Source organism: Biomphalaria glabrata, chromosome 8, assembly GCF_947242115.1.
Source record: "Biomphalaria glabrata chromosome 8, xgBioGlab47.1, whole genome shotgun sequence".
Classification (NCBI taxonomy): Eukaryota; Metazoa; Mollusca; class Gastropoda; family Planorbidae; genus Biomphalaria; species Biomphalaria glabrata.
In genome coordinates, this window is record NC_074718.1 from 37,134,038 (window position 1) to 37,147,403 (window position 13,366).

The 13,366-nt window shown below is 37.4% G+C and overlaps 1 protein-coding gene across 1 annotated transcript in view; it reads left to right on the plus strand.

The window, feature by feature from the left end:
• Positions 1-8,663: 8,663 nt before the first annotated feature.
• The window catches only part of LOC106075768 (serine-rich adhesin for platelets-like), a 72,630-nt gene continuing 67,927 nt past the window's right edge, over positions 8,664-13,366 (plus strand). Inside the window, exon 1 of the mRNA XM_056038467.1 lies at positions 8,664-9,168. The gene's annotated coding sequence lies outside the window, so the exon portion shown is untranslated. The remainder of the gene's footprint in view (positions 9,169-13,366) is intronic.

A 13,366-nucleotide genomic window follows, 5' to 3' on the forward strand; every position in this document is an offset into this window, starting at 1 on the left:
GGTTACTTTTACTTTTGCTTATGTCTAAAGCCTAGATCACGAACCAATGTCTGAATGTAATGTCTATAGTCTAGATCACGAACCAATGTCTGAATGTAATGTCTATAGTCTAGATCACGAACCAATGTCTGAATGTAATGTCTATAGTCTAGATCACGAACCAATGTCTGAATGTAATGTCTATAGTCTAGATCACGAACCAATGTCTGAATGTAATGTCTATAGTCTAGATCACGAACCAATGTCTGAATGTAATGTCTATAGCCTAGATCACGAACCAATGTCTGAATGTAATGTCTATAGCCTAGATCACGAACCAATGTCTGAATGTAATGTCTAAAGCCTACATCACGAACCAATGTCTGAATGTAATGTCTATAGCCTAGATCACGAACCAATGTCTGAATGTAATGTCTATAGTCTAGATCACGAACCAATGTCTGAATGTAATGTCTATAGTCTAGATCACGAACCAATGTCTGAATGTAATGTCTATAGTCTAGATCACGAACCAATGTCTGAATGTAATGTCTATAGTCTAGATCACGAACCAATGTCTGAATGTAATGTCTATAGTCTAGATCACGAACCAATGTCTGAATGTAATGTCTAAAGCCTAGATCACGAACCAATGTCTGAATGTAATGTCTATAGCCTAGATCACGAGCCAATGTCTGAATGTAATGTCTATAGTCTAGATCACGAACCAATGTCTGAATGTAATGTCTATAGCCTAGATCACGAACCAATGTCTGAATGTAATGTCTATAGCCTAGATCACGAACCAATGTCTGAATGTAATGTCTATAGTCTAGATCACGAACCAATGTCTGAATGTAATGTCTATAGTCTAGATCACGAACCAATGTCTGAATGTAATGTCTATAGTCTAGATCACGAACCAATGTCTGAATGTAATGTCTATAGTCTAGATCACGAACCAATGTCTGAATGTAATGTCTATAGTCTAGATCACGAACCAATGTCTGAATATAATGTCTAAAGCCTAGATCACGAACCAATGTCTGAATGTAATGTCTATAGCCTAGATCACGAGCCAATGTCTGAATGTAATGTCTATAGCCTAGATCACGAGCCAATGTCTGAATGTAATGTCTATAGTCTAGATCACGAACCAATGTCTGAATGTAATGTCTATAGTCTAGATGACGAACCAATGTCTGAATGTAATGTCTAAAGCCTAGATCACGAACCAATGTCTGAATGTAATGTCTAAAGCCTAGATCACGAGCCAATGTCTGAATGTAATGTCTATAGTCTAGATCACAAACCAATGTCTGAATGTAATGTCTAAAGCCTAGATCACGAACCAATGTCTGAATGTAATGTCTAAAGCCTAGTTCACCAACCAATGTCTGAATGTAATGTCTATAGCCTAGATCACGAGCCAATGTCTGAATGTAATGTCTATAGTCTAGATCACGAACCAATGTCTGAATGTAATGTCTATAGTCTAGATCACGAACCAATGTCTGAATGTAATGTCTATAGTCTAGATCACGAACCAATGTCTGAATGTAATGTCTATAGTCTAGATCACGAGCCAATGTCCTAATGTAATGTCTATAGTCTAGATCACGAACCAATGTCTGAATGTAATGTCTATAGTCTAGATCACGAACCAATGTCTGAATGTAATGTCTATAGTCTAGATCACGAACCAATGTCTGAATGTAATGTCTAAAGCCTAGATCACGAACCAATGTCTGAATGTAATGTCTAAAGCCTAGATCACGAACCAATGTCTGAATGTAATGTCTATAGTCTAGATCACGAACCAATGTCTGAATGTAATGTCTATAGTCTAGATCACGAACCAATGTCTGAATGTAATGTCTAAAGCCTAGATCACCAACCAATGTCTGAATGTCTCTCCATACTATTTGTTTTAATATAAATGTAAGATGCCTGAATGAGAGTTTCTTAAAACTAAAATGAATGATTGACAACTTAATACTAAAACCTACAAAATTAGTAGGCCTACCATCGAGGTCAGTTTAACGTCATCCATTGGACGAGGCCGTTTTATGACTTGCCTTTTTTTCATAGTTAATGATTTTTTTTTTATATTCACTTTCCAAAAGATACATTCCAAAAAAACAACAACAACAACAACAAAAAAAAAACGAATTTTATGGTATCACAACAACAAATGTAAAAACTTTGTTCAGAAATTGTTCATATTTCTTGCGTTCATTTGCTTGTCCTTTTTTCCCGCCCTAAACACGTCAAAGTCCTCATACATCCCACATGGGCTCACACGAAATGCATGATCTTCGGAGTTTTGAAGGTCGATGTCTTTATTTACTAGTAAAGTCCAACAATTCTGGGACACATACACACAGAAGTTTTTATGGATGGTGTGTTGTCAGTACTCAGTCATACTGAAACTGTGGGAGAGGCTTGTGTATACAGGCTCTGTTATCTTGTAGTCGCAGATATAGGAGCATTAGCGCCGTGGTCAAAAAAAAATCTAGATGCAAAGAGACAGTGACCAAGAAAGCTATGGACAACGAAAAAACATGGGCCTCAGCTCTGGAAGAAAAGCGTGCCATGCCTACAATGGCCAGCTCCTCTACCACTAAAGCAAAAGCCACATTAACCTGCGATATTTATGGACTGGAGTATCTCTCCAAAATAGGGCTCCACAGCCACGTGAAAAAGTGTTCGAGATGAACCATAGTCGCTCTACGACTGAAGGAGGCCAACAATAGTTCGAGGTACATAAAGGCACATGAGAATTTGTATTACTGAATTATAGGAAAACAACTAACATACGAAAGTATAACTTAGACCAGCGGTTCTCAACTTTTATGCTTGGCGACCCCTTTTTACAATCCCCCACTCTGCCGCGATCCCCCCCCCCCGCGCAAATACACACAACAATAGAAGAATAGACACAAACAATCCATTTTTTCGATGGTCTTTGGCGACCCCTGGCAAGTCGTCAATCGACCCCCAAGGGGGTCGCGATCCACAGGTTGAGAACCCCTGACTTAGACCAATAATAGTGCTGCCTTTTGGCCTCCTCCCACCCCCCCATGTGTAAATATTTTATTGTTTGGCTACCATAAAGTTTGCTATTTATTATTCTCATATCAAGTTACAACTGGGTTAGTAAAAGCAAACAAATGGAACAATAAATTGCATTCTTTAGGTGTCAGAGAATTGAATGGTGGGGCATCTTACACTTCTCTCTCTCTTTTCACACTCTGCATACTTTAGAAGAACTTTGTCTTGTTTAGAACTTTGGGATAAACTTTGCGTTGTTCATAGGTAAACATAAATAAATCTAAAAAACGTGAAGCTAAGTACATAAATAGATTTACAAACGTGAAGCTAAGTACATAAATAGATCTACAAACGTGAAGCTAAGTACATAAATAGATCTACAAACGTGAAGCTAAGTACATAAATAGATCTACAAACGTGAAGCTAAGTACATAAATAGATTTACAAACGTGAAGCTAAGTACATAAATAGATCTACAAACGTGAAGCTAAGTACATAAATAGATCTACAAACGCGAAGCTAAGTACATAAATAGATCTACATACGCGAAGCTAAGTACATAAATAGGTCTACAAACGTGAACCTAAGTACATAAATAGATCTACAAACGTGAAGCTAAGTACATAAATAGATCTACAAACGTGAAGCTAAGTACATAAATAGATCTACAAACGTGAAGCTAAGTACATAATAGGTCTACAAACGTGAAGCTAAGTTTATAAATAAATCTACAAACGTGAAGCTAAGTACATAAAGATCTACAAACGTGAAGCTAAGTTTATAAATAAATCTACAAACGTGAAGCTAAGTACATAAAGATCTACAAATGTGAAATCAATTGTATAAATAAATATACAAACATGAAGCTAAGTGCATACATAAATCTACAAATATGAAGCTATGTGATGTAGCAAGAAATTATGCATTCTACACGTATAATCACTGAAACTAGGCTTAATTGTCTAGTCTTAAGGTCCATGGTTCGTGCCCTTGGCAATATCCATTGTTGCGATAAATTAAATCCCTCTAGTAATTGTTGCTGTGTTGATATTGTTTAATTGTTACATATAGTGACATGTGTATGGCTCAAACATCACGTGACAGTATTAGCATTTCTCCGAATCTAAATTATTTTATTTGTCTGTGGTGTCGACTTCCAGTCATGAGGTCGTACTGTGGAAAATAATTTTTTTTTTTTTAAATAGCGATCATCAACGGTAAGTCCTCACCAGGCAGCACATGTCCTAGTGACACCAGGCAGCACATATCCTAGTGACACCATGCAGCACATGTCCTAGTGACACCAAAATCAAGTTTAGCTCTTATTATTATGTTTATTCACGTCTTATTTTTGCTCAGTCTCACAAACCACTATAGAGGTGAATTCTGACCTAACCATACTATAATATCCAATTTTACCAGAGAGGTGTCGCGGGAGGATACAGCAGGCAGTTTATTGCAAGGTGAGAGTCCAGATCTAGCGTTAATTTTTTTTTTCACTACATCTTTTAAGCTTTTTTTTTTACCCGTAGATTATCTGTTGGTGTATGATCCCAGCGCGATTGTGTTATTGTTGAGAGGAGAGATGAGAAGGTGTGGAGAGTGGGGGGCGGGGGTAAGGGCAACCGGGTGACACTCATCAGGAGGCGACACCAAAGTAATAAAATGTTAGATACTAGGAAAAACAATGAATCGGCGCCAATTTTACAGTTGTAAAATAATAAATGATTGATGAATGTAAGCACATTTCTCTTTGTGTTATGGTTTAACAAAACAATAAACCGATGACAGATTATTTAAAATGGAAACGTTTTCTTTAGGGCAGAGGTACAGTAAGTTCTCCTTTCAGACTTTGTGGTCTATAGGGCAGATGATGTAAAGGTCATCTGGTTAACTACGGTGTCATGTGGCCAGCACAACTACCAACCACCTTTACTTTTCCTCAACTAATGTCAGGTACCCATTAGAGCTGGGTGGTCTCAGAGGAGCCCAAAGATCCCGAGTTTAAAAATCCCAGTCTTCACCAGGATTCAAACCCCAAACCCCGGTACGCTAGTCAAGTGCTTTACCGCTCAGCCACTGCGCCTCGTTTTAGGCAGAGGTGTAGTGAACAAAGCGTGCGCCATGAACGACAGATAGAAATATAAGCTTATAAATAAAAAGTATTTAATAATAATATAGTACAAGTAACCTTAGAATGTATCACCTACCTAAAAATACCTACAATATTTTTTTTGAGCCCATTTGAACTGGGGCCCCACTGGGGGTGGCGCCCAGGACGTCTCTGCTTTTGGGTTGGGGGGATTTAGGATGATGGACTAATCGCACCAGGTGACACCAATTGTAGCTACGCTTCTGTCTCACGGCTAGTGGATTTATTGGCCAAACCAGTTTATGTTGTTTAGGGGTTAAAAGACTAATTCATTGGCAAAAAGTCTATCATTAAACTATGTTACATATTCATGGAAAGTTACACTTTACAAAGAAAAAAATGTATGTAATCTTTGTGAATAGAACATCGATTCTTTTTTATCATAAAACTTAGCTCAAGCGAACAAATTCTTTGCTGACAATGTCAAATGTGTCTGACATCATCGCTCGCACGGTCACGTCTTCGTGTGTCATGGTTCATTTAAGACATGGTCAGTTGACGCCAAACGTAGATACGGCCAGGCCACTTTGAGTGCGTTGACGCTGGAATGACCATGAATGGATTCAGTGGCATATTATTTTCAGGTCAAGTTAGAACAGATTGTTCTCAATGTTGTTTTTAATAGTCAACAAACACATTTAGGGACGCTTCAAATCCTGGGATTGTTTTACAAGAGGAACACACACACATGAAGTTGATATGAGAAACATGCAGGACTGAGGACTTACAACTAAATATTGTTATTATTTTACCGTTGTATATTTTTCTTTGAGATTTGTTTTGGAAATACATAGTTTGATATTAAATAATTAAAAATACCTTGTTGACTAACTTGACTAAATCAGTAAATGACTTTTGTACGTTTAAATTGTGAAATTTTATAATTTTAAATAAAAATAAATAACTATCTAAGAATGAATGAATTACTACACGATTAACACGATCCTTAATTAAGGACGTCTGCCAAGGCGTATGGTATGACGTTCTGCAGGGCGTTTTGTCTAGAACTTAATAATCTTCAGTTCGGTTGGAATGTCCAAAACTTATATTTTACACATCAGAAAACTTCTACAATATTGAAACACTAATCTGGCCGCTATTTTGCTAATCATAATAACAGATAATAATAACCAAAGTCAAGAATTCACAAATTTGTTTGACATCTTCAAATCCATCTTAAGGATTTTTTTTCATTAATCAAGCAAACTTTTTTTTTTCATTAATCAAGCAAACTTTTTTTTCATTAATCAAGCAAACTTTTTTTTTATTAATCAAGCAAACTTTTTTTTTTATTAATCAAGCTAACTTTTTTTTTCATTAATCAAGCAAACTTTTTTTTTCATTAATCAAGTAAACTTTTTTTTTTCAAGCAAATTTTTTTTTTATTAATCAAGCAAACTTTTTTTTATTAATCAAGCAAACTTTTTTTTTCATTAATCAAGCAAACTTTTTTTTTCATTAATCAAGCAAACTTTTTTTTCATTAATCAAGCAAACTTTTTTTTTTGCTTTGTTCAAAACATCTGCCATTCGTTCTTTTCCCTCCTTCTCCCTGAACCATTATGAAACTTCTTTCAAGCTACAATAGTCTAGTGGTCCCAGACAAAGAGAGACTCTATTGGATTCATAGGATTCTCTCTCTCTCTCTCTCTCTTTTACACACACACACACACACACACGCCATTTATATTAATAAGCAGGCCTAATGCATAACCACAAATAAGACAGCTTCGACCCTGCATACAAGCTCCCCCCCCTCCACCCCCCATTTTTTTTTAGTCCCCCTCAGACACATAGACGTATGCCTATAGATTTGTGTGCTGGAAGAAATAGAAAGACCTATTCATCCTTGACAAGCAGTGACTGCATCCCATTCAAGTTATCTCCCTTGTTCAACCCGCTCTCCTGTAGTGTGCAGCACATGTACACCACATAACTTGTTGATTGTATTTGCTTTGCAATCGGACAAGTGCCTTTAAAAACCAGGTCAGTGGGCATGTGATGTCAGAAGGGCAAAGAAAGGACACCCGCTCAAGGTAGCTGAGGCTGGTGCGATTCTGTCGGGGCAAAGGACCCACAGTGACACCTTTCCTTTCGTTCTTAAATTACTTGACAGGTCGTCATCAAACGACCCAGACATTTCACATACAGCTAGGGAGGCAACTCTGTGAACCGAGACATTAGCGTCATTCCATTGGCTATGACGTCATACGATGTTTATTTTTTTCGACCCAGACCATGTCTTTAATAAGATTAACTCTTAAACTCTAGAACGAAAGTAGGAGAGTACAGATACGTTGATATACTATGTAGCGATAAAGTAGAAAGAGTTAAACAGCCTAGTTCTATTTCTAATTTTCTTGGGGGCTTATGGTTAATAAGGGCATTGTCTTGCCAGCATGTACTTCTCCGGCTGATGCCACGTAGTTATTAACTCGGGACTCCACCCTGTTTTAATCTTCCCTAGTAACAAATTAATACACACATATACTTAAAAAGACCTATTGATATTTGTTTAATCCATATTTTATTGTTGACAATGACATTATAGGTGCCCATATTTAATAAAAATATAATAGTGTTGTTGATGTGTGTTTTATATAGGTTGCACCACTCTGTGTTTGGGAGTAACATCCCTTGTAACTGTTGTTGTCAACCAAGATGGCGTAAGGTAAACAGCTGATTTGGTGTCCATAGCTTATATCTAGAGTTTTGTTATTATTCAATCATGTTAATCAACAATAGTATTCTTTCGTTTCTGGAAATTGACCATTGACAATTTCATTGGCATCCATCTTCTACAAAGCTATATCCCCATTTTGAGATTAATAAAAGGTCTAGTCTATAGGGAAAAAAACTACTAAAGTAGGCTTATTAAAATCTAAATTTTGAAAAAAAAAAAAAAAAACAGGAGCATAAAAATTCTATAGAATATGTAGCGTATTTATTTTCTATTTAAAATTCTGAATTGGGACCTAGATCTATATTTATTTCTCGTTCAAAAAAAAAAAAAATAAATAAAGAAAGAAATAGGACTACCAATCTACTATGACAAGTACTTAAAGGTAAATAAACTACACTTGGTCACAGACCCGTACAATCTTGTTCTAGTTGACTCCTGAACAACAACCGGGATCTTTTCAATTAACCAATTCTTTGTTTACCTCGTACTCCCTCCCCACAAAATACACACACACACATTCTAGTTTGTTTGCTTTTAGTCCTAGTTAACGGTGTTGAATGTCACAGCTCAACACACAGAATACACACACATTCGAAGGTATTCACGCACACGCACACTTTGCAATTAAGCATAAATTTTAGTTGGTTTGTAAACACCGCAAAAGGAAAAGGCTACATAAAATCCAAAAAGTCACATTATCGGAGTAAAGGAAATATGGGTAAAGAACGGTATGCTAAATAGGTTTAGAAAAAAAAACGTGTTCTTGGCAGACGACATACATATGCATTGAATTTGTAAAGCGTGTGTACACTTTTAAATTTGTTAATAGGCCGGCATATTTCCTTGATAAAACATGTTAGACTAGTTCGTATTCTGAAACAGGTTAAATTGTAATTGCATTAGAAACTATCGTGTACTTTTATCATCGATTTATTGAACTGCATCGATTTTTATCCTATTGATTCCCACGATTAATTCACTGGCAATTACTTCACGGGGAATAGTGGACTGGAATAAGAAGGGCTTCGTCGTTTTGGAAACCACGTGACGTCTGCTTCCAGTCATTCATACATTGCCAGGTTTTAGCCTTCATCTATTTCTAATTTTGGAGCCAGTGTCACATGCCAGGTTGAATAGCGAAACGAGAGTGTTTCCGTTCTCAGCAGAAGAGGGGGTGTTCAATAAAAGATAGTGATAACAAGTTATAGGAATAATGTTCTGATAACTGTGTCGTGTTATCTAGATCTATCTTTTTAATTTCGTTACTTATGATTTCCTATTGGAGTGATATCTTTCTTTTGGTAAGTAACGGAAAACTAATGTCATACCAAAATAGTGTTAGATCGACTTAATAGATCTATATCGCTTGAACTTGTAGAATTCTTATCTTTCTATAAAAGATTATCAAGTATTTAAATGCCGTTATAAATACCATTAGGACATTTGTAGATGTAGATCTCAATGGTTTGTAAAGAAGACCTGTATATATGGATCTAGTGAGGTATTTGTTTATGTCAGTGCTAGACTCAGGGAGAAGACTAGGTATGCAGAACTTGCCAAACCAAAACTAGATCTTTTTTGTTTGTTTTATAAGTATTTAGGCGTTCCTTCAGGACAGTGGATGTACTCTAGCGGCAAGACTCAAACTCTGGACCTTCATGACGACTGTCCAAAGTACATACAACACGACCAGGCAGATCTGCCTTTAATGCTCCCAGGCTAGAGTTTAAAATTGAATTGGGTTCTCACCAGAATGTTTTTACTGGCCATGAGTGACCCATACCGACCTTAGGATTGTACAGACTATTCAATGTTGCTTTTTTGCTTAGTAGGCAATAGTATTTTTAAAAAAATCTATTACCTAACTTTATTGTATTTAATCCTAGAGTGCTTCTATATAACCGCTCTTTCTCTCTCTCTTTCAAAACTATTCTATTTTTTTTTTTTAAGTTAAGGTCAGAAATGTATTCAAAACTCAAAGGTCTAAACAACGACCTGGCTTCGTGTCGCTCTTGCTCTAGAATGAGGTTGGCGCTATTATTAGCACCTGATGCTGCTATTTGTTGTATAGAAATGCGTATCACCCAGAATAACGTCACTGTCTTGGCCATCAGTGACATCTAGCAATACAAAATTACCCCCCCCCCCAACACCTTTTTTCTTTATACTTCCCCCCCCCCATCCTAACATGGCTTATATTCGTTTCCCCCACCCTGTCTTCTGATATAATAGAAACTGATGGCACCTTGTCTCATGTGCCTGATATTTGTATAGGTACTGTTTTGTCTTCACCCGTTACCCTCTAGCATGCCCTTTGTGTATCGTGACTATATCTTCTCTTACATCTTGGTAACAACAAGAAGTACAAGCTAGTCGATCAGTCGGCCAATCTTGTACACACTCAAGCCCGTACACAAAATGTTCCTTTGGTCGAAGCCACCTTGAAGCAACGTTTGGGTTTCTAATATACATTCGTCACACCGTGCTAAGCACGTAGCAAGATGAGGTAGAGAGATGAGGTAAATAACTCAGCGGACCATGCCATCACACCGAAGCGGTCGAGCGTACATTAATGTAAGATTTAGTACGTAGATTGCGAAGTGACTTACCTATCAACCGATTGATGGTGACACGAGGAGACTGCTTCAGAAGAGTTGCCAAAATGGGATTTTATATAAACTGATAAAAGTAGAGTAAGGGTTACATTCTGTTCTCTCATAGTTTACCATATTGTCATCGAGTCGACCGGAGAAAGTGCATATTTAAGTCGTTGTCTTCATTTGAAGTACATTGCAGCAAACTTGTACTTAGTTACGATGACCCATCTGTTTGTAAGACTGACGCATAACAAGAGTGTCATATGGGCAGCACAATGGCCAACCTCCTTGACCCCCCCCCCCAACCATGTTATAACCAGGGACGTCTGAAATAACGAAAGGTTTAAAATGACAGTCTTCAGCGGGGTTTGAACCCGTAATCCTTCAGACACGCCTCAGACCATCTGTCGTATGAGCCGCAAAGTCTAAGAGAAGAGCTTGACTACCTTTTAGAGGCACTGCTGGAAATTATTCCTATTTACTTTAAAAGCAAATTTTCAGTATCTACATTCTAAAATGGCAATAGTATAATAAAAGGGTACGGCCAATGTAGTCTTAGTGTGGCTTGGCCTAAGTGCTGTCTCTGGGTCTCTCCTTGACGGTCTACACAAAAACGCCCACGTCTATGACAGAATAAAATGCCCATATTTACCGTTAATAAACAAATTTCGGAAACGTAAATCTTAGAAAGGAAAATGTAAGAAACGAAATAGGCTACACTAGATACAAAATTTGTGAGAAAATAAAATAAGATGGCTGAATCAGGGCCGGTCTTAGGTCACTGCATCCTATGCGGCCGCAGTGGGTTCCGCACTTTCATAGGCTCCGCGCTAGTTGTAGGTGTAAATTATTTAATTAAAACAACAGAACTTACATATAATGACATGGTTTTCGTGGTCTCCTGATTTTCCAGAATGTCCTGGAAAACTTATGAAATAGCACAATATTCGAAAAGGTTATGGAAATCTAAAATTATTAAAATCTCCTGAAAAATAGACACAATTGTCATTTTGGTTGTGCCAATCCCATGAACAAAAAAATTAAATAAAAATGTATTGCAAAGACGAATGTATTTTCTAAAACAACATTTTTATTTTTACATTACGCTTATCCCTACCTAGACTGGGTTCGCGCAATCAGTTTCACATAGGGCCCCGCAATTGTTATGGCCGGCCCTGGCTGATTGATTCACTAGTGCCTTTTTTAAAATGTAAATATTAGACAAGGAATACTACAACAGCCAGGAAAAGAGTAGGTCTATTTGACCTGTACTTAATTCTTACCACCGATATACATGCAGACTTCATTAAAAGTGACAGGTCTATTGTGTGTTATGGCAGCTTGACTTTTCACTATTGTATGCACAACACAGGTATTGTTAAAATAAAACTGTTAATAATTAAAGAATGTCATGACATCACTTCGATCTATCCTTTAAAGTAGACATGGACTTTTTTTTTTACCTTGATAAATTATAGATGAAATTCACACCACTTTCTGATAGCTCAGTTTCACACTAATGCTAATTCAGTAAATTCTCACACTCACACACAAATGTTAAAAAAAATAAATATGGGGCTATATTGAAATTATAACATTTTTGTATGCGGCTACTTAATAACAATGAAAATGATTTCAAAAGTGGGGGTTTCCGTATCTTTTCTAGTTTACGAGATCTAAACGGGACGGAAGGACGGACGGACAGACAAACCACACAAAACTAATAGCGTCTTTTCCCCTTTCGGGGGCAGCTAAAAAACTGAAGCAGAAATATACTCTTTAAAGGGAATGTAAATCTGAACAAGAATTCAATTTTAATAAAAACGAGTTCATTCTTAAATTTAGCATGTCTTTTTCTCACAGTGTATGCGTTCTCTGTCCTGTTGAGTGTGTGTCAATGTGTGTCAGAAGGAGTAGTTGTCTGGCATCGAACACTTTTTTTGTCAGAGTTCCTTCGCCTGATTCCAATTTCACCCAGACATGGCACTCACGATATTTGGTATCGATTCAGAGATCGATAAAAGATTTCGATCCGATTGTTTTTTAGCGACGTAAACCAGACGGGCTAGTATAGGCTACATTAATATCTTGAGTAGATTTATTTGTTTGGCCCACCCAAGACAATGTCTGAAGCAAGCAATGTATAGAGTCACAGTTTTGAAGTGGCCTGACATGCTCAAGGTACAGGAGATAGTTTGTAAGACATTCATGAGATGTCTGGAGCAAATGAGACCTGATGGAGACGTTCCAATGGAAATGATTCGTGCACATTCTACGGTCATCTCAAGAGCTCCTTCAAGGAATGTAACTTTGACATTCACGGCTGGGAAGCTCTAGCTCTCGATCGCTGCTCATGGCGTGAAGCTGTGAGTCTCGGAGTCTCGAGATTTGAAGCAAGAAGAGTGGCCAGGGCGAAAGAGCGCCGAACCAACAAAAAAACTGAGAGAAGAAGCAGGCCTATCTGCAACTGACCAAACCTACCCATGCTACGTATGCGGCCGGCTTTTTAAAGCGAGGTTTGGACTTAACAGTCATCTTTGAGTCCATAGGAAATGAGAAATGTGCTCATCTTTGATCACGAAAGAGGCGCTTTATACGATCATCTTCTTTATTTAATTGTTTTTCAAAATATATTTCCAGGACTTGACGTCATGCCCTGTCGTCCAGTTAGAACACCCGAAGATTTAGAGCTTATTGCTGTTGCTTTAGTTGTGCTTTTACGTAGGCTTCTTACATAGACTTAGATCTTCCAGCGGCATTCGGCGCATCGTTCGGCAAACTGTCTGTAGAGAGAGATCGTCCAGCAGCAAGTGTTTACAGCCTCTTCCCACCGCTTTTAGAGGCTTTAACGCTCCCTAAAATTCAGATTACGTTATGAAGGAAACAAAATAAGTTTATGTAT